At 35.3% G+C, this 23,464-nt stretch overlaps 1 long non-coding RNA gene across 2 annotated transcripts in view; it reads left to right on the top strand.

The window, feature by feature from the left end:
• Positions 1 to 23,464, top strand: part of LOC309862738 — a 130,060-nt gene that overhangs the window by 5,655 nt on the left and 100,941 nt on the right. For both annotated transcript variants that reach the window (XR_014310684.1, XR_014310685.1), the window contains one exon: positions 14,041 to 14,219. This is a non-coding gene — a long non-coding RNA (uncharacterized lncRNA). The remainder of the gene's footprint in view (positions 1 to 14,040; positions 14,220 to 23,464) is intronic.

Raw genomic sequence — 23,464 nt, 5'->3', positions numbered from 1 at the left:
AATTGCTTATTTTTGTTTTTGTTTCCTTTGCTGGGGAGACAGATCCAGAAAACTATTGCTAAAAGCCAAAGTCTGAGAGATTACTGCCTATGTTTTCTTTTAGAAATTTTATGATTTCAGGTCTTATATTTAGGACTTTAATCCTTTTTGATTTTGTGTGTGGTGCAAGAAAGTAGTCCAGTTTCATTCTTTTGCATGTAGCTGACCAGTTTTCCCAACCCCACTTGTTGGAAAAAACCTATCTTTCCCTCATTGTATAGTCTTGCTTTCTTTGTTGTAGATTAATAGGTCATATAAATATAAGTTCATTTCTGGGGTATCTATTCTGTTCCATTGATCTATGTGTCTTTTATTTTTCTCTAGAAATATTGTTTTGAATACTAGTTTTTAGTATGGTTTAAAATATGGGGTTGTAGTGCCTTCAGTTTTGTTCTTTCCCAAGATTCCTTTTGTTTTTGAGGGTTGTCTGTGGGTCCATACCAATTTTAAGATAATTTGTTCTAGTACTATGAAAATTACTACTGGTGTTTTGATAAGGATTCCATTAAATCTGTCAATTGCTTTGGATATTTGGATAGTATGGATTATATTTTCTTATTAATGTCTTAAGTGAAATAAAATGGTTAATGTTTGAAAACCCTAAAAAGTCTACATAATTTTCATTGATAAGAAAATTAATTTTCCTAGTGTGGTTTCTGCCCTCCTTCCTCCTTTCACTCTCTCTCGCTATCCCACTTTTTCTTCTTTCCTTCCTTCTGTGCTTCGTTCTTTTCTACACTTTTTTGAATAAATTCCAGATACATTGACTACTAACATTTCTGGGCTTTTGATGCCCCCTAAGGAATCTAGTGTCCTCCTGAAGACTTCTCCCATTAATTCTATTTCTTATAGCTCTTTTTTTATTAAGCACACATTATAACTAAAAGAAATAAGAATTGGAATAGGAAGACAATGGAAACTGGCTCTTAGCTACTTTGATATATGTAAAAAGCCCAACTGATTAACATTAATATGATAAGAAATGTTTGGCCCTCTAATTTGACTACTCATAAATATTCTCATTTATTTCTGCCTTGAAAAATGTTTTCTCCTGACTTTTACCATATTCTACGTTTCTTGCCCTATGATGTTGGATATAAACATATTTAAATAATACAACTAGGTGTTACTGAAGTCCAAATTATGAAATACAATTATTTTAATGACCTTCCTCATTAGTGTGGATTTTCAAGCATGAACACAAGTCCTGGTCCAAATGCCCAAGTTCAACAGTATGCACGCAGCAGATACCTGGAGCTCTGGGGATACATGGAGGCGGAAAATTTGACGGAGTCTGAAGAATCATATTTCTTTGTTTTTTTAAAAATTTCTGTAGAATGTGTCCTAATTAACTTCTACTCTGTCCATTTCAGATTGTGATGTTTACACCTAATAGAACAGCAAAAACTAATTAGAGCTGAGAGGGAGAGGGAAAGGAGAGCATCAGTAAGAGTTATTAGGGTTCAATTAAGTATTGAGGGGAAGACATGTGAAGCTCAATAGATTGAATACCGTTTACCTAAATTCCAGTAATTTTGACATTTTCTAGCTTACTTATTTATTCTTTCTCAGACTGTGATGAGTGATGTATTTGTTTCTATTATGTCATATGAGGCTTCTTCAGATATATATTTTATTTAATTTTCCATTATTTAGGTTTGGATTTCATTCAGTGGGCCATATTTGGATTTGTACATTTTTATCTTTCATAGAAGTATGGTTTTATAATCCACAAGGGAAAAAAATTTCATCAAATTAAGTTACTCTGCAGGAGGCAAATCCCTAGACACCTAACTGAGGACTTCAAAATCTATTCAATACTAACTTGGTCATCTTTTTACCAATGTACTTACAAAGAAAGTTACTGTCTGTTTAAAGAGATAGATACAAAAACAAGCAGAAGGTATAAATTAATTTTACTCAGACTGACTCCAAGAAAGAAGTGATATTTGAATTGAGCTTTAAAGGATGGCTAAAATTTCAATAAATCTTGGTAGGTAAATAATATCCCAGGAACTACCCTAACAGTTTTGGTTTTGTTTTTGTTTTTATTAGAGCTAATAACACACTACCTCATGTAAACAGATGTTCATATTTGTTGTGAGTTTGCCTGCATTGCATTACTTTGTTTTTAATCTTCCCCACATTTTATTCTTTCAATATTATTTACTGAGAATCTAGTAGGTCCAGGCACTGGGGATCAAGCTAAGTAGAGAGAACATATTTTCTTTCCCTCATGAAATTTCCAAAATTATAGAATAAGGTTTCTTTGTGTAACAATTTACTCCTACCACTAATGTAATCACTTTGTACTATATTAAAAGAAGAAAAATTGGGTGCCTGGGTAGCTCAGTTGGTTAAGGGACTGCCTTCAGCTCAGGTCATGATCCCGGAGTCCCAGGATTAAGTCCCACATCGGACTGTCTGTTCAACGGAAAGCCTGCTTCTCCCTCTGACCCTCCCCCACCTCGTGCTCTCTCTATCTCAAATAAATAAATAAAATAAAATTTAAAAATCTGGTCTGCATGCCATGGAATTCCAAAAACCTTGCTGGGTTTTTATCTGAGGAACAATATAAGAGAGTTGGATTGTGCTATTATCATTTTTTTAAACAAGTATTTGCTGCCTTCATTTTGTAGATTTCAGAACTTTTGGGGTCCTATACAAGGGCAAGTATTTTAACAGGTTATAATACATACAGAACTGTGCTTTGAAAAAAAATCAATATATATTTCTACTAATGTCTCAGTTTCCCCCAGTTACCTCTATGTAAATGAAATCAGAGCAATATTTGGACACTTAAATTGTATTTTTAATACAAGTACAATAAAAATCTCCAATAAACTTTAGTTGTTTTTAATGACAACAGTGTATGTACATCTTCTGACACTTGGTCAATTATTCTGTAAGGAAGTTAACCTATCACTATATTTGAAAACTTTTAAAATACCTGTTTAAATACTTAGAAAAAAGGGGCATAGTGTCTTTAAAAAGGAATCTTTTTAATTGACTTCTCAAAATTATATATAAATGACATATATATGTCATTTATATATAATTTTGAGAAGTCAATTAAATATGCATAATATATGCATATATATATATATATATATATATATTTCTTTTGTGATCTGGTCTATGAATTTCACTAGATCCTGAAATAAATTCTAGAACCTTTGCTTTAAGAGAATTTGCAAAAGATTAAGAAATTTTCAAAACTAGTATTTAATATTTGTGATAAGGAGATTGAAATGGTTAATTGAAAAAAAAATTAACTGACTAGCAAGGAAGATGAAAGTAGATCAGGGGCATCTGGGTGGCTCAGTTGGTTAAGCTCCAACTCTTGGTTTCAGCTCAGGTCATGGTCTCAAGATTGTGAAATCAAGCCCTGTGTTGGGCTCCACACTCCATGGGAAGTCGGCTTGAGATACTCTCTCTCCCTCTTCCTCTCCCCTCCCCCACTTCCATGCTGGTGCTCACTCTCTGTCTTTCTCTCTCTCTCTCAAAACAAATAAATCTTTAAACAAAGTAGACAAATATTTTGAACATTTTTCTATTTTGCTTGGAAAGGAAAGAAAAGAAGCACAAAATTATAGGAAAGAGAAGCCATGTGAAACAAAAATCTCTAAACTTACATGAAAAAGCCCTTCTTACCAAATGGATTTCTGTAAATACAGCTGCAGTTGAGAGGCTTAAGGTGGCAAAATGTATTTTCAACATTGGAAATGGATAAAATTTATCAAACTTTTTTGTAATGAAAAGAAGGGCACCTGGGTAGCTCAGTGGGTTAAAGCCTCTGTCTTCAGTTCAAGTCGTGATCCCAGGGATGGAGCCCTGAGTTAGGCTCTCTGCTCAGTGGGGAGCCTGCTTCCCACCCCCTCTCTCTGCCTACTTGTGATCTCTGTCTGTCAAATAAATAAATAAAATCTTAAAAAAAGAGAGAAGAAAAGAAATTGAAGCCCCCCCTCCTTTTTTCCCCAGTGAGTAAGGCAGATACCTGAATTACACTAAACATATGTGTAGCCATTTTTGAGAAGAAACTCACTTATTCTTGGACGTTTATGTAGCTATCAACTGAACCATAAGTTATATAACATAGTTTCAAACAAAAATGGATATTTAGGAACTTTTAATTTGATGCTACTAAAAAGTATTAAAAGTCAAAAATTAAGAACTTTAAGACTTATCTTCCACCTCCGCCTCCCAAGAAACTCTGATTTTCCAGATGGTAACAATTAAGTGGGCCTGTTTATTGCCTTATGCGTCTTCTTTTATTCTTCCTTGAAGAAGTCATTATTGAGTGTTAACTGAGTGCCAGGCAGGATGTTAGATGCTAATGCTTAGCGATAAAAGAGAGCTTCTGCCTTTCAGGGAGATCAGTCCAGGGCAGACAGACAAGAAAACATGCAATTAAAGCACACCCATGTAAACTGTAGAAGAGAATACTGAGGATATGTGCAAGGATTTGGGAAAGCCGGAAGAGAGATATGTAGTCCTCTGGTTGAGAATGCAGACTGGGTGTGGGCATGTCATGGCAGACATCCGTAGGAGGTGGCGCAAGAGCAGAGTTTGAAGAATTTGGAATACCTGGCTGGTTGAGAAAGAGTATGAATTTCCAGGAAATGGGGAGACATACAAATATAAGGTGGTGTGAAGAATATGACAAATTCAAAAATTGTTAAGAATGACTAGAGCAGGGACACCTGGGTTGTTCGGTAGGGTATGCATCTGGTTTTGGTTCAGTCATGATCCCCAAGTCCTGGGATCAAGCTCTGCCTGGAGCTCCCTGTGGAGCAGAGAATCTGCTTCTCCCTCTGCTCCTCACCCTGCTCATTCTCTTTCTCTCTTTCTCTCTTGCTCACTCTTTCTCTCTCAAATAAATAAACCTTAAAAAAAAAAAAAAAAAGACAAGAGCACAAGATGTGGATGGCACAGTGTCAAAATGGAGTTGGAAAACCAGAACAAATATAGCTATGTTATGCTGAAAAATTATTTAGTGGATTCCCATATGCTCACAATATTACCCACATTCCTTTGTGTGGCAGCTAGACCTCACAGACTGTCTTGCAGGATCACTTCACCGTTCACCCCTCTGAGTCTTCTCATCCCCCAGTGGTGCCTCCTGGCTCTCAAAAGGTCTTCTTCCTCCTATAGACGACCTGGATCTCTTTTTAAAAAAAGAAAAAAGAAAAAAAGAGAGAGATTTTATTTATTTGAGAGAAAAAGTACGCAGGGAGAAGGACAGATGGAAAGGGATAAGCAGGTTCCCTGTGGAGCAGGAAGCCCGAGGCAGGACTCTATCCCAGGACCTGAGATCATGACCTGTGCAGAAGGCAAATGCTTAACTAACTAAGCCATCCAGGTGCCCTGTGGATTACTTTTATACAACATAGAAATCTGGGCCACATAGATGCTGACCTTTTTTTTCTCCTTGGTTTTTCCATGCCATGACTTCAGATTTACTCCTTTGCAGAAGCCCTAGGCAAGTGCTGGGTCACTTCACACAACAGAGGACTATACCCCACTCAGAGTTTTACACGGAGAATAGGACCCAAACCCTTCTAATTACAGGTCTCTCTCCAACCTGTAAATGCTCTCTGAGAGTTCATTCCAGAGGGAACATGAATTTTTCACCCTGTGCCTTTCCATATCTCTTTGCCTCCTGGAAACTTCCATGCTTCCCTGAGAGAGGAAGTTTTTCCCTTTTCCCTTTCAGCAAAGATTTCTCTTCTGTCATATCTTGGCTTTCATAGATCCCTAGCTTATTGGAATCTCAACACTCAGTTTGACCAGATACTGGGCCTTGTTGTATTATTTAGAAAATCATTCTGGTAAAGCTTTTTATTTAAGTTTATAGGGTTATTATAGTCTCAAGAACCTTATTTTATATCTCAAACTCTGAATATCGACTTTTTACATTTACATTCTTTATTAGCAGTTCTAGAACATCTTGAGGCAAAGCATGGCTTTGGTAGAATAGAGATGAGGTGGTTAAAAGGAAATGCAAAGGAGAAGAAGTACATTTATACCATTCTACAAGTAATGCCATGCTGTGTTGTTGATACTCAGATGCTGGAAGGAGCAAGGCAGTATCTTGGGATCTTGACCTTTTGGTAATGGAGACTGGTGTCCACAGGGAACAGCAAGGTGGAATCTGAGCAGGGAAAACTTCAAAACCAGTTGAGTGTTTGGTGCAACTACCATTAATTGGAATAAGAAAACCAACCACAGAAATGGAAACACTAAATAGAGCAAAGAAGGAAAGGAATGATGTTATAACGGAAGTATTGGCGGGCATCCACAACTTCCCAGAATATTATCGCTTCCATTTGAAACTGACATTATTCATTTGTTTCTCTTGATTTCATCAGAGAAGTGACTTATGGGAAAGATTAATTAGAAAATATGGTATTCCTTCAGTATGATAGAATGCAAGGCATACATTGCTAATTTGGATGATATTTCACGTGTGTGTGTATGTGTGTGTGCGTGCGCTTTTTATAAAGAAGGCATATCTAGAAGATTTAAATTAGATCTTTTCTATATTAAACAAATGATATAGAATGAAAGCAAAACAAGTTATATAACTCAAGCATCAATTTATAACCCAGAATTGGGGGTTATAAATTTATATAAATATAAATCTCAGTGTATAATCCAAAAGTTTAAACCTATGGGGAGAAGGTTCAGTGATGATTGCTTTGAAAACGTTAATTGAATACAAATCACCAGAGGATTTTGTTAAAATGTAGATTCTGGTTTGGTAGGTCTGAGAGAGGGAATGAGATTCTGCATTATCCAAAGTCCCTCTGAGACCCCAATGGCCCTAGTCATAAATCCCTCTTTGAACAAGACACTAGAAAAGAACTCTCTTGACTTGACTGGCTTGCCTAGGTTCCATAATTATCATGGGTGTTTTTTGGTTTGTATTTTTCCAAATGAATTTTATAATTAATTTATGTCACAAAAGATGGGAGAATATGCCATCCCCAAACATACATTTAGCATAAACACTATTTTTATCCAAAGTCACTTGACAAACAGCAGACACAAAAGAAATATTGTGATCTCCTCTTTTCTTCCTAAGAGCAGGAAATAAAACTTCCATATGAAAGATGTCTCTCTATGTTCAGGGAAAAAAAAATTTTTTTTATCACCAGAGACATTGAATTGAGGCCAGAAAAATGTATACGAATAGATTTTGTTAAAATAAATCTGATCTTCCTTTAACCTCCCTATACACTTTAGTTACATTTTTACAATTGCCACTTGGTTCAATCTAGCATGTGGGTCTTGCTAATTCTTTGGGTCTTCATTTTCCTACAGAAGCTCCCATGTATGAGTATATATCTGTATGCCTTTCTTCTGTTAATCCACTTCATATCATTAATTCTCAGGCCTAGTCATTGAGCCTGAGTAGATAGAGGTAAAGTTTTGTTTTCCTTAGAGTAGCTTGCTTAAAAAATAGGAATTCACAAAATCCACTGGATATTTTGATTGCAATTGTATTAGACTTATAGCTAAATTTGAGGAGAGATTTAAATATTTTAATGCTGAACTTACAATTATTTGAATTTTATTTTATGTCCATCTATAATATTTTGCATTTTTTCTGTAGAGCAGTTTTGCTGATCTTTTATTAATTTTGTTCATAGAAACACAATGTTTATGTTGTTATCACAAATAGAATATTTTTATATTATTACAGTTTCTGATAGGTTATTGCTGGTGTATAGAACACCACTCACTTCTTCATATTGATCCTCTCCCTGCAATTCCTGCAGAACTCTCTTATTTGTTCTAACAGAGTGTGTGTGGGTGTATACGTGTGTGTATATTTTTATATTTTCAATAAAGACATATATTTACAAACATCTCCTCCCTTCTTACCCTTCAATGCCTTATTTCTATTACTTCCTTCTATTGGCAAGGCACTTCAGTAAAATGTTGGCTTTTATCAATGACAGTTGGTCAGCATTGTCGTGTTATCTTCTCTTACGAGGTGATAAAACTATTAGTTTCTAGAACATGCTACAGAATTATTTCTTATCTTGGGAAATTTTCATGTACCATGTTCCCTGCCTGTGATGCTGTTTTCTCCATATTCTTCACAACTGGTTCATTTATATCATTCATGCTAACGCTTAAATCTCACCTGTGAATAATCATGACTTTCATGTACAAAATAGTACAGGAACCAATAACAAACTAAAGGAAGCAACTTAGGGGTAGTTTTTTGGCCCCTGACTGAAATGTGCAGAGGCAGGTTGTGGCTTTGGTCATAGCTACCTTTGTTAAGCTCTCCCTCTCTTTTTCTCTTTTGTTTCCTAGAAAACACCTAAGTTGTCGATATGACACAGCCCACTTCTTATAAGCTTAGCGGCTATACTGGAATGGAAACTTCTTCCTTGTTAAAGTAGCAGATTTGGGTGGCACCTGGGTGGCTCAGTGGGTTAAAGCCTCTGCCTTTGGCTCAGGTCATGATCTCGGGGTCCTGGGATCGAACCCCGCATCGGGCTCTCTGCTCGGCAGAGAGCCTGCTTCCTCCTCTCTCTCTCTCTGCCTGGCTCTCTGCCTACTTGTGATCTCTGTCTGTCAAATAAATAAATAAAATCTTAAAAAAAAAAAAAAGTAGCAGATTCTGATTGTCCTCACTTGTGTTATGCGCTCATCCCCAAACAAATCACTTGTTATGAGGGAAAGGAACCCCGAGCCCACCTCTATGGCAGATGCAGTGGGCGCCTTGGCCAACAGTCTGCAATTTCTCAGTGCTGAGAACAAACAGTTCACTGACCAAAACATCTGAAGTCCAGATAAAAGATTGTCTGAGATAATCTTTTCTGACATTCCCCTACTCATCCTTTTATTGTCTAAGTTAGCCCTCTGTAACTTTTATATCACTGATCCAGATTGGGAATTATTTCGTTTATATGTATTTCCTGAACTAGAATGCCAGCTCTATGACAGAAGGAACTCGGGCTTCCTTGTTTACTGTTCTACCTCCAGGATATAGGAAGATGTGTATCACGTGAAAGGAATTCAATATTTTGTTAAAAAGAATAAATAACCTTAATTGTAAATATCAGAAATCCATAACTATAAAAGTTAACATTCTAATATTTACAAAGAGATGATATTCAATACTGTTGTCCTCTTAACTTCTTTGAGAAAAGTTGGCAAGAGGAAGTTGAACATTGGCTTTTTGCTTCTCTTTTTTTAAAGAAAGTCTGTTGTGAGATTCCTACTCGTAGCAGATCTAGTAATCTCACCATGAATTTGAATGAATGAAATATTTAGGCTGATATGTATGCATAATTTTAAAATTATCTCTTTTTCATAATGAATTTGCTTTCTACATGTACGGTTATTAATATATTTTCATATATGTCCTTGCTATGTTATCTTAGGCATTTTACTTTTCTAAAAGTCTTTGTTTCCCTCTCTGTAAAACTAGAATTATAATATTTGCCTCACAGTTTATCATGAAGATTAAATAAGATAATGTATTTTTAAAAGCAAGCACAAAACTGGGACGCCTGGGTGACTCAGTTGGTTAAGCATCTGACTCTTGGTTTCAGCTCAGGTCATGATCTCAGGGTTGTGAGATTGAGCCCTGGGTTGAGCTCCAGTCTCAGTGGTCCATCTGCTTGTCACCTCGTTCTGTCCCTTCCCACATTTATGTACACAATCTCTTTCTAACAAATAATATATCTTTTTTAAAAAGCTAGCACAATACTTTGCAATTATAGAATTAAAAACCATAATTATTATTTCAATTGTTTCTTGCCTTTTGGGATATCTTTTGTTGGGCAGAATTCTTGTCAACCATAACAGAGATATCTGAATCCATTCATAAACCATCCCCCATACAAAACTATGTTTGACAAGTAGAGTATATATGTATGACAACTTCCTCTGTCTTTAGGTTAATAATTTTTTTTTCAGATCTCTAAAAATCATATTGCAGAAGTCATAGTGAGTAAAAAGAAAGGGGAAAAAAAAATAATTGGGGCCATTTTCTCTTAAGACGTCAGTGCCCATGGCAGGCATCCAAGTCTCAGGAACTCACTGATGTTCACATTGTTGGTAGAGTGGTAGAAGCAAGGAACACTGAGAACAGAACTTCAATCATATTTTTCACCATCCTCAAGTCATTACTTTCAACTGGCTTAGGAAATATTTTCTAGGATTATTATAGACCAATATATTCAATGGGTTTACCATTAAAGATAGTGGTTTACATGTAAAGTAGCCTAAAATATTCCAAATAAAAAATAAATGGAAACAAGTTCACATTATCCTGGGCAGCAGGGATAACTGAGCTGTCTACATCTGTTTGATGGAAGCTTTTCTTTTGGCAAATAGACTCCTTCATCTGAGCCAGGTGCCCTCACAATCTTTCTCCCCGATTCATGACTTAGATTTGCCTTTCTGTAACTTTCCAAGTTAAGATATGAGAAGCAAAATAGAAGGCAGAACTCAGCCAGTGGGAGGTTGTGGGATCTCCCTTTTGCTGGGAGAACTTCTGGGAAGTGAAAGATCAGTAAGGTGAAAGATAGCTGGAGCCGAAGAGCCAGGAGAAGCAAATATTAAAAGCCTGGGTCAAAGCCAAGAATTGCAGGACAAAGGAAACAATGAGAGAGGCAAGTTAAGGTGTTCCAGTCTATTTCTTGGAACAGGTTTTGTTGTTTTACTACTTCCTTTTATGTGTAAGCCATCGTAGGGTGTGTGTATGTATGGAGGGGGTGTTTCAGTGCAGGTATGTGCATAAGAACCATGGAGGAGATAGACAGTGATTCCAGCACAAATCAAATAGGGTAAGTGAGACCAAAGTAGAGAGCCATCTCAGTCATTAAGATCTCAGTACTGGTGCTATGTGCTTGTGTGCTTTTCCAAATTTTGTGGATTTCCTATTTTTCTTTTCATTTATTTACTTATTCCTTTATTTCTCTCTAGCTGCTTAAATACTTCACTACTGCATGACTGTGTGTTTGACGTATCTTCCAGGGTCCAGCTTCCCTTCACATTTTCTCCTGGTCTATTTTTATTCATTTATACCCTTGCCTGTTTTTCTGTTTAGTTGGTTTTCTTATTTTATTTTGTTCTCCTGTTTATCCAGGTGTTGATTTCCTGTTCATCCTGACCTTGGATGCTGGTTTCAGCCTGTAGGTTTTGCCTGAGCGATGACTCACTTCCTGGATCATGGGACAGGGTTGGGTGGATTTTTCAAGCCCTGAAGTGGGCAGCCCAAAGTCAAGAAGTAGTATGCTTAGTCCCTGAGTTGGAAGAAGGGAGAAAGTGCCAAAGGGAGTAATTGCCTCCATAGATCTTTGGTTCTTATATGGTTATATCCAAATCCAGCCCAGTGGATCATAATTTGTTTTAATTTGTGCAATTCCTTCTTAAGTGCCCTTTGTGTCACTACTCTTTCTAGTTCATCCATGTCACAAATAAGTACTGGTTTCCTTTCTTCAAATAAAGCAAGTTATGGTGCTTTTCTAATAACAAGTTCTTCAAGATTCCCATTACCTAAAAGACAAGCTTCTTAATACCAAGCCCGATTACAAGGCTCTTCAGAATTCTGCAGCGGCACCGTCTTTCAGGCCTGACCTCCCACCACCCATCACTCTTCCCTCTACACTGTGAACCTACACTCCATTCCAATATTACTTCCTCAAATTGTTGGTGTTATCTTAGGATTTGTCAACATTATATACATTCCTTCCCCTGCAACTATTTTCTTCTATTTCTTCCCCTCATTTTTTTGAAACTCACTTTCAAATATCATCTCTTCTTCCCAGGCTGGCTATGAAAAGTTTATTCATTTTTAATGCATTTTCTTTATCTGTTCTATAAGAGTTGTTCTCCTCATTTTCCTGTCTCATGTCTTTCCTCCTTGTCTTCTTTTCCCTTCCTTCTTTCAACAGATATTTTTGGTGTTTGTAGTCTGCGCCAGATAATGTGTTAAACCAAAATGTATGGTCCCTGTCCTCAAGGACCTTACATTTTTAGCGCCATCTAATTGTTCATGGCCTATGTCCCTCATTAGTCATAAACTACTTGGGGGCCGGAACTATCTCATCCTCATCAAATTTTCAGTAATACTTAACACAGGAGAGGGCACAGAATAGGCTTCAAGAAACATTTTTAGAAAGAATAAACAAATATATATATATATATTTTAATAAATATCTTTCTGTGTTATGTATATTTAGTGTGTCTTTATAGCTGCCACACAAACAAAACCATAAACAACACTACCATTTGGGTCCTGGACTAAGCTCAGTATGTGTGGGATCTCATTTATGCTTCACAACTCCTTGAAAAATTGCCTCTTACTATCCCTATTATGGAGCCAAGGAAACTAAGGCGTGGAATAGATACTCACAGTGCTACTGCATAAGAGGTATGGCTCAGACCTGCACCAATCTTGATGAACTTTAACACCTGAGCTCTTAGTCATTTAAGAACTTACTCATTCTCTCAGCTGTCTCTAGTACCAACCTTCTGGTCTCTCTTTGTTAATCATTGGAAATGTAATAAAAGGAGTGTTGTCATTTTTTAAAAATCATGTATATACTTTAAAACTCAAATGGCTTAATGTTTTTTCAGTATATCCTGATTTTTATGAAAGAGAAGGTGTCTTATCTCAAACACAAAAACAAAAAAGTAGCATGGAATGCTATAGTATTGCACATTCACATTTAATTTTAAATATTGAAAATAAGAGCATGTCATAAGTCCCCGTAAAGGATATACCAAAGTTATTGTTTGCTTAAGACTTTCTCAACTTGGTACAAAATGTTTCTACTTTAAATTCCAAGCAGGATCATATGTAATTTCACAATCATTTGTGAGTATGCTTAAAGTAATGAGCTTCTGGCTTTTACTCCGTAGGGCAGGTTCTGATGACAAAAAAATGCCTCATGAAAGTAAAAAAGGGGGCGCCTGGGTGGCTCAGTGAGTTAAGCCTCTGCCTTCGGCTCAGGTCATGATCTCAGGATCCTGGGATCGAGTCCCGCATCAGGGAGCCTGCTTCCCCCTCTCCCTCTGCTGCTCCCCCCACTTGTACTTTTCTCCTTCTCTCACTCTCTGTCAAATAAGTAAATTCTTAAAAAAAAAAAAAAAAGTAAAATAGAATTCTACCAACAGAGGTTGGTTGTTGTGGAGATACCGTGACTGAAAGATTGATTTTACAATTCATTTTGCTATTATATTCTCTTTAAATTTGGTCTCCATTTTGCTAGAAAGGCAAATAAAGGCCGTTTACATACTTATAGGCTGCTTAATATTTTTAAATGCTAAATCAAATCAAAGAAGTAATTACAGATATAGACTTAAGTATAAATCCTGTAACATTGTTCATAAGGTTAAGATTGGCACTTTGTATTACACTTTTGCCACTCCTGAGGGCCTACTGTGCTTCTATCTAATATGTTCACTATTTTATTTATTCAAAAGTTATTTATTGAGTATTACTAATCATCAGCTGATGTGTTAGTCATAGGTGTATAGAAATTTAAAAAAATAAAGATTGTTATCAAGGAACTCAATAAATCGGAGGAGACAATCAAGAAAATTAACTGTAGAATAGGAAAGAGCTATTCAAACTGATGTATATGTAGAATATTTTCGAAGTCAGAAAAGAGCCCAGAGGAAAAGCCCGAGTTTACTATATTTGATATGTTTCTATAATTTATTTGATAATATTTTCCAAGGGGAATTGAGTATTAAACACATGATAACACAGTGTTAACCATGGGTATTAGAGAGAGTGCTATGTATAAACCTCCCTCTGAAATATGGTAATATTCAGAAATTTGTAACTAATTTAATATATTTGGAGCAAAAGATATTTGTAGGTTCTACATGAGACACAGGGCTGGAATAAGAATTCCAGGCTATGAAAGGCTGTCTTAGTATTTTATCAATAATAGAGTTCCACTAGAGAATTTTCAGCAGTGATGGGGTCTGATTAAAACCTGTCTTTTTTCTTCTTAGAACTAACTTTTTGAACTGATTGGGGAGTGACTAAAACCTGCAACATGGAAAGAGTTGGGAATTCATATGAGAAAAGATTATCTGAACTTCAACAATGACAAGGGGAACAGATATAAGATATCAGAACACCTAGTGGCCAACTAAATGAAAGAGCAGATGATGAGACAAAGAAGTTTCAGGTAATTTGAAAACATATTGATCCACATTCTTTCTTTCTATACTGTCAGGGTCATCTATTAACAATTTGGAAAATAACTATTTCCAGCAAAAATTACAAAAGACAAATAGAGTCTCCAAGTAAAGTTTATAAGAGACAAAAGTCATAAAAAGCCATGGGCAGAAATACTCTAAATTTTTATAACCCCTTCAATGTATCTCATGCTAAAGCATCAAAAATCTTCATATATAGACTATTCTCTTCTGTTGTACAAATGTTTTACCATCACTAAAAGTTATTTCTTGATATCCTAAAAGTACTAATGTATTGTGGAGAAAAAAATTCTATCTTGCTAGAATGTTTAAATCTAAACACACACCTGAAATAAATGCCATTAGAAGCTATGTGATTAATGATATAAATTAACTTTAAATCAGAAAGGACTTCTGACAGACTGCATATTACACTCTTAACAGTATAACATTCTGGTATGTTTGGCTGTTCTATTATATTTTTCAAATGTTTCATTTGTTAGGTTTTGGCTTTTAAATAGTTTTACAACCCAGTAGAAATAGAGTATGGAAATTATATGTATTTTTAAAATAAAGAGAAAGAAAAAGAGATTACAGATATCTCTAATATAATACATTTTAAAATTTTTATTAAATGCTTTCACCATTATCTTATGATTACCACTAATTGTACTCTTTTTTCTTCTTCATTAAAAGTCTGCCACCTTAAAAATAAAAAAAATAAAGAGAGAGAGAGAGAACATGGCACACTCTAGTGATACTTCTGAGAGTGAGAGAATACAAGAAAGTTATGCTAAGTCTGGCATTAGAAATGAGTTTTATGTGTCTGTGGGGCATACAGTTGGAAAGATGGGAATTTAGAACCCAGAACAGTGAAATGGGTTTTTGATGTTGATTTGAGAGTAATCACACATAAGTGATAGTGGAAACTTTTTGTTTAGATGGAATTGCCTGAGAATAACCGGTTAATTTAGGTTTTATTTTATGTTAATATTGTTAATTTAGGTTAATGTATTTATAAACTTTATAACTTAATACCTTTAGATTGGTTCTTTCAGTTTGTTTTCAAACTCCTTGCCTTTTCTTGCCATGTTACTCATAATATAGCAACTAGAAAGATTTTTTTTTTCTGTGAACTATATGTTTTATATAACTGCTCAGGAATAATGTCCAAAATCAGAAAATGCAGAATAAAAAAATGATGGTGTGAGATGAAAAGAGAAGTAAAATTGAACATAGCTGCTAGAGGGGTCCCTAAAAATCGAGGCATAGAAGTGTCCACTAGTTTTGGCAGTTATTAGGTTGCCTTTGGGAGATCAGATGGAATGAGTGAGGTTAAGACCAGATATAAATATGATATGTATAATAATGTATTAATTTATAAAAAATATGCTAAAATATTTTATTTTAAGAGGATCTGATGCCATTGCAATAAATGGGTAAGTCACATGAGATAAATATGACAATGATATTGTTTTATGTCCTGGAGAGCACCAAATTACTCCCAATATAAATAATCCAGTGAATCTCAAAAAAGATATTATTCTTATGGAGTCAAGAAGCTTTCCAAACTTAAATCAGAATATGACCGGTGAATTCAAGTTGGCTAGTTTGGAGTGTTCAATTATGCTATTTTCTTCAAAATTCAAGGGTTCTCATAAGAATTTAGGTGGAGTAAATCTCTGAACAATAACAACAACAAAAATGGTAGTTTTTCCCTATAGAACAGCATGTTTTATCTGCTTTCCCATTTAATGAAAAAATTATTAGGCTTTCAACTGGACAAGGCTTTTTTCCCTCAAACATAGAATAGGATTAAAGTTGTTGGCTGTTTTTCTCATTGAGTTCAGCTCTTGTTTCTCTTCATAAAACATTAACCTGAAGGCAGTATTAATTTATGTTTTTATTTTTTTTCTGATTTTATAATTTTAGTGTCAAGCATGTATTAATTGCCTCTATCTTGCTGTATTCATGCCAACTCTACTGTCTCATTCAATGTCCAATACACTCACACTCTTCCATGATTTATTTATTCTGCCTTTTCTGATTTTGGACATTATTCCTGAGCAGTTACATAAAACATATAGTTCACAGGAAAAAAAAATCTTTCTAGTTGCCATATTATGAGTAGCATGGCCAGAAAAGACAAGGAATTTGAAAACAAAACTGAAAGATCCACTCCAAAAAAACTTAAATTACAAAGGTCATAAATACATTAACTTAAATTAACAATATTAACATAATACAAAACATAAATTAACTGGTACCCAAGATAAGAAGGCTTAATGAATGGGGTATACATGGATATACTTGCTTGATTTAATATTCAAGAGGAAACATAAATTAAACATGTGTGTTTGCTATGTACTTCTGCATCTCTATTTCCATACAACAAAAATTGTATATAGAATGATTGTCTTTTAGCATTTACATTTTCATCTTTCCAGCAACATAATTTTGTACTCTTATTGCATTATATTTATTGTAACAAAAAAAGTGAAGTACCAAGTCTTTGAAAAGTTTTCTGTAGCAGTACTCAAATTAAGTATGTTCTTATATTAATATTGATTTTAAAAAGAACACCCATTCTCTAAGCATATAGGTTGACTGCAGGTTAACTACATCATGTTTATAGAGTACTTGCTTAGCAAATTATGTAATAATTCTAATACATGGCAATCATATGTCACTGCCTTAGAATGGTCATATCATTTGTGGACAATGTTTAGGACATTCCCAGTATACAAAAAATATGTTTTAAAATAGTTGACTATATTATGATCTTGCAATTTTACTAACAATTCAGATATGACTCAATCCGAAAGAATCTGAAGAGTATGATGCCTGGATTGTTTCCATATTACAGTTGGAACAATGTGTGACCTACAATATTTTACATTGTCTTCTTATCAACTGAGACTCTGTTTAATAAGGAAAACAAAATAGGATATAATTCACAAAAATAGGAGAAGATGAAAAATCAGCTGTTTTTTTTATATATATTTGAACACTTTATACTCATGCTGAAAGTTTTTCTGAGATAAGTGTTCGGCTAAATCAAATTTTGAGTTGCTACTTTTAGAGACTTGTAAACTGAATTGATTGATCATTTTAGCCCAAACAGTTGAATTATATTTGCCTGTAGATGGCATTTTACCTATCTATTCTTGCCTAGAAGAGTGCTCTGCACAATGTGGTCTCAGCAATTCTGTTTATTGAATTTCTAAATGCTATAATAAAACCTGACATCTGTTAAATTCATACAATGGCATATTATTCTGCTATGAATAAGGAGTAAAATATTGATTCATGCTACAACATGGATGAACCTTGAAAATAGTACGTTAAGTGAAAAAAGCCAGACACAAAAAGCCACATATTATAGAATTTAATTTATGTGAAGTGTTCAGAAAAGTCAGATTCCATAGAGACAGTAGTTGCCAATGGATGGGAGAGAGATAGGAGGAAATGGGAGAGTAAATTGTAAAGGGTAGGGAGTTTCTTTTCAAGGTGATAGAATGTTCCAGAATCAGTGATGGTGATTACATAACTGATTATACTAAAAACCACTGAGGTGTACATTTTAATTTATTTCTTTATTTTTAAAAGATTTTATTTATTTATTTTGAGAGCGTGAGAGAAAGCATGGGCCAAGGGGAGGGGCAGAGGGAGAGGGAACAGCAGACTCTCCACTAATCAGGGAGCTGACCCTAAGATCATGACCTAAGCCAAAGGCAGACACTTAACCAACTGAGCCACCCAGGCACCCAGTTGTTCATTTTAATTTCAATATGTGAATGACATCTCAAAGACGTTATAAAATTTAGTTAGATGCAGTGAAAAGAAGGGCCATTTGTACCCCAATGTTTATAGCAGCAATGGCCACGGTCGCCAAACTGTGGAAAGAACCAAGATGCCCTTCAATGGACGAATGGATAAGGAAGATGTGGTCCATATACACTATGGAGTATTATGCCTCCATGAGAAAGGACGAATACCCAACTTTTTAGCAACATGGATGGGACTGGAAGAGATTATGCTGAGTGAAATAAGTCAAGCAGAGAGAGTCAATCATCATATGATTTCACTTATTTGTGGAGCATAACAAATAACATGGAGGACAAGGGGAGATGGAGAGGAGAAGGGAGTTGAGGGAAATTGGAAGGGGAGGTGAACCATGAGAGACTATGGACTCTGAAAAACAATCTGAAGGTTTGAAGGGAAGGGGGGTGGGAGATTGGGGGAGCCAGGTGATGGGTATTGTGGAGGGCATGTATGGCATGGAGCACTGGGTGTGATGCATAAACAGTGAATTCTGTAACGCTGAAAAGAAATTAATAAAATTTTTAAAAAAGGAATATAAAAAAGAATTTAGTTAGAGTTTTAAGTCTTCAATTTTTATTAAGCACTGATTAAAACAATGTGTATCTTTTGCCTTTTTTGCAATTTATTCTTAAGAATGTGTTTTTCTTAGAGAAAAATATATGATGTGATAGACGGGTTAATTGACTTGATTGTGGTAGTCGTTTAACAATGTATACTTTATATCAAATCGGCACATTGTACACACACATTTTTCATTTTTTTCCTGTCTCCTGGGGATTTTATTCACATTAGATACTTTAAATATATTACATTGTTAAATACCTAGGAAAAGAAAAGAAAACGAAAGGCTTAGAAAACTGCAGTTGAAGAAGAGAGGACTGGCAAAGTACAGGTAAATGATGAGGAAACAGCTTAGTGAGAAGGAATATGAAGGCAGGAGGAAGATTTTGTGGGAATTCTTTTATACGTCTACATTCCATCTTAGCTTTTGGAACATAGACATCTTTTCTTATATTAGAACTTCTGTGCTCAAACAAGAAACATCCAAAGCACAATAAAAAAAAAAATGAATGAATGTGTTCTTCTTGTGCTGATCATTGTACTAGAGATATGAACTGAAAAATCCTTTAATCAGGCTATGATCAGGGCGCCTGGGTGGCTCAGTTGGTTAAGCGACTGCCTTCAGCTCAGGTCAAGATCCCGGAGTTCTGGGATTGAGTTCCACATCAGGCTCCCAGCTCCGCGGGAGTCTGCTTCTCCCTCTGATCTTCTCCTCTCTCATGCTCTCTCTTACTCTCTCTCTCTCTCAAATAAATAAATAAAACCTTAAAAAAAAATGAAGCTATGACTGAAGTAGTTGGAGAAGAACTGAACGTCAGATACACCCTAGCAATGATACTGGTGGTAGTTTTGAGTTATAATGAACTGTTTTAATAAATTAAAGATGTGATGCATTGTTCTATAATTTATGTGCATGTGCAAAATAAAACAGAAGTACTATATTTAAATGGCCATTGGGGAAGGTTGTAATAGACTAATATATGCCATAGTAGGACCTACTTTGTGTTCCCTGTCTATGGAAATACAATTCCACATTCTGTAATTGACTCTTTCAAGGATCTTCACATATACAAAATGGGGTGGCAAAGGGATAAGCGACCCCTGACATCTAATGATCTTTCCATGAATTTTTACTAGTCCCATTTTATTTTGGTGGCATGACTGGTGATACCTCTTAAATGGATGTTTAATCACTTTTTCAATTACTCCTGCTGGTTGAGCTATTTATAAACTATCTCTTTACATGTAAGTGGTTGCATCTCACCAATGGCATTATTATTTAGTATGCCTGAGGGTTTTCCCCCATCCCAAACGAAACCACAATATTTTATGAATTTGCTTGGATAGGACAAGTAAACTTTTTTGCTGTTTGTATGGTCCCTTAAGCCTCCAAATGAGTGCCATTCTTACAGTCTTCTTGATATTTTCTCACGCTCAGATTGCATGATATACTAGCTCTGCTCTAGACTATTCTCTTGTCTTACCACAGCTGCTAAAACCAGTATTGGTTGCCTAAACCCAATCAGGACCACTCATAAAGTAGCTAACAGATTAAGAGGTAACCTAAATGCAAAACTCTGCCCAATAGAAGCAGACTATATGGCAATATGACTGGCTGAACTGATTAAATTCTTTCTTTGGGGGTTGGCCAGGGGACTGATGGGGAGGTTAATGGTTGGTAATGAGAGCAAAGCTGAGAGTTGGTTATAGAGAAATGAAAAGTCCAGAGAAGCCATTATACTGAGAGGAACATCTAGGAAGGACTCAGTGATTATTCACAGGAACAGATGGAAGTAAAGACACAGTATGCTTGAAGCCCACAGCCGTGAAATCATGAGCGACGGAGGGGAGGAAGCAGTATATATCTGATGTGCTGATATGACCAAGTAGTTATTCATTGCTAGTGTTTTGGCATATATTTTGAGTAACTTTCCAATGTCTCAGAATATTGGCTTTGCAGTGTTACTCATTCCACAAATACTTATCAAGTGCCTATGTGCCAAGTGCTTATTCTAAGTGGGGGACTCCTTAATGAACAGGAAAGCTCTCATCCCTGTGGTGTTGATATTCTGGTGGTGAAGATTATTTTCATAACTTTTTCCATATCTTTATAATAAACTTTTATGGCCTGAATTAATACAAGTGTGCCTTTGTTCCTTGCAGGCTTGAAAATGTCTAGTAAAAATGGTGTTCCAGGGGCACCTGGGTGGTTCAGTAGGTTAAGCAGCTGCCTTCGGCTCAGGTCATGATCCGGGGGTTCTGGGGTGGATTCTGATGTCAGGCTGTCAGTCAGGGGGGAGTCTGTCTGCCTGCCGCTCTGCCTGCTTGTGCTCTCTCTATCTCTGTCAAATTAAAAAAAAAAAAAAAAACCAACTTAAAAAAAAATGGTGCTAAAATAAAAGGTGCTCCTATATCAATTTGAAGGCATTATTTTAAAGTTTTCTGTTGTTCTCTTTCTTGTTTGTTTGTTTGCTTTTACAAATACCAATTCATTAAATTTTCACAACAATTCTGGAAGAATCTAAATTTTACAGCAAAAAAAAAAAAAAAGACAGAAAACGATTTGCCTAATTAGATGGTGATGGTCATACCATCTACTACTAACAGGTGGTGCAAGAGGGTTTTAATTAAGGTAGTCTGGTGTCAGTGTTCATGTTCTCCATCACTTTTAGACACTGTCTTTTAAAATGCTTGTGGCAGAATTCCCTTTGTGTTTAGAGTAACTACATTTGTATGGTTATGGTTCTTCTAATCTAGTATCATGTTGAATTTCCTAATTAATTGTATTTTTCTTGAGGACAGGGTTTCAATTCATTGTAGGCATTTATGGCTAAGGGACTACAAATATTATGGGATGATGGAGTGATAATGCTACTGGTTATGTTGGTCACCACTTGTATTAGAAGACAATCGTTGTTATTCCTTGACATCTTCCCAGAACCATCAGTCATGAATGAAGCACATATTATCATATACAGTAACATCATGGTGAATCACGGTACTTCTCAGAGGGATGTGCATATTAATATATCTTTTATATGCCGTATGTTCTGAGTCACAGAGTGAACTGACATAACCCAATTAGCCTTCAGGTACTATAGTAATTCTTCTGTAAGATGAGCTATGTTATTTGTTATATAATATCATTGAAACAGTTTTCCATATTATTCTTACATTTGTTACATGGTAAATCTGTATTGGTTTAGGTACCTTTTTTTTTTTTTTTGCTTTTGTTTTTGTTTTGTGTTTGCATTTTCTTTGGGTTATTTGTTACCTGGAATTGTGTGATATAGTTGAAAACCATTGATACTTATAATCCATACACAATATCCATTTGATCTTACTCTTCCTCCTCAATTTATTAGCAGTGGTGGGTACCATACACCAAGTATTATAGTCATGATAAACTCTTTATACACATATATTGAATACAATCTATCTTCTCATTTTTTGTTTCAACATATTGAATTTGGATATAACTTATCAGGAGCCCCAAATCTACCAGAGATGTTTTTCATATTTATCCAATAGCACCACCAAAGCAATTTGTTAAATTCACAGTTGAACATATTTCACTGAAATTCCCTGGTGCGAAAGGATCAAAGTGTTTGAGATGCTACAGGTGGCTTTCAAATTTATTCCCTGAAGTATAAGTCTGTTACCAAGGAAACATTTTTCAAATGGTAGGAAAGTGCTCACCTACTTGCTTTGTCACATGTCCCTGTGGTATGTGTGTGTGCTGAGCCCATTTCACAGAGTGCTGCTGGCAGCTTCCATCCTCACTATAAATATATTATAGCCCCACAAAGAACTAAGCAGAATTGTCAGGGAGAAAATTCTTCTGGCTTTCTTTTCAATGAGAAAATGGAAAGTAGAGGATAACACTAATTAGAGATGGTTTACCAATTCAAAAAACTCTTAGTGATAGGGTTGAAGAGAATTTGGAGAAAACTAAAAAAAAAAAAAAAAAAAAAGCAAGAGCAATGGTAACAATAATACAATATTTAAACTAACTCATACTGAATAATCTGGATAACTATAAATTTGAATATTGATAATGCTGGGAACAATGTGCTTAACAGAATAGATATTGTTTGGCTTATAATAATATTTTCTGGGGCAAATAAAGTACCATTTTATATTTTTAAGTGATCTTCTTTTAAATGATTTAGTATCGACTACAAAAATTTACTAATTACTTTGTGATCCAGATTCTTTTCTACTTCCAAATTCTCAACTTCATGTGAATGTGAGAGGTATCTGGTACCCTAAAATGCATTGTTTTGTGTATTTTGAAAAGGTAATTTAACTCTATCTAATATAATCTTATAAAATAAATTTTTAAGGAAGCTAGGCTTTTGACATTAAGTGTCATTGACAGTGACACTGACATTGACGTAAAGACAACTCATTGTATGCCTCAACTTCTAAAATACCCAACATTTGGTAATTTGCTATGATTCAATAATTTACAAAACAGCCTTGCATTAATTGATCCCTTACCACATAAGTGCTTGATGTTGAGGTTTCAAAATTAACACATGGCTCCTACTGTGAAGAATGCAGTTAGTTCTGATATGAACATGTAAACAGATGAATGATAGTCCTGTGGTATTAGAGATGAATTAGGGAGAACCTGTGGGTTTTCTATTGATCCTGAGCTATTACTAAAGTTTTAATTCCACCTATAAGGAGATTGTATAAAATATTAGTCCTGTATATGAAGAACAGGTTATTCATGGTCTCATGCCTGGAGTGATATTTACATGTTTTAGGGAAAGTTCTTGGTGACTGAACAGGTCTACTACTAGGTAGAAAGCTATGACTTTCATCATTTATAACAAAGGAG

Source organism: Mustela nivalis, assembly GCF_964662115.1.
Source record: "Mustela nivalis genome assembly, chromosome: 4".
Taxonomy (NCBI): Eukaryota; Metazoa; Chordata; class Mammalia; order Carnivora; family Mustelidae; genus Mustela; species Mustela nivalis.
Note: the sequence above shows the minus strand (reverse complement) of the source record. Positions and strands in the feature narration are given on the sequence as shown.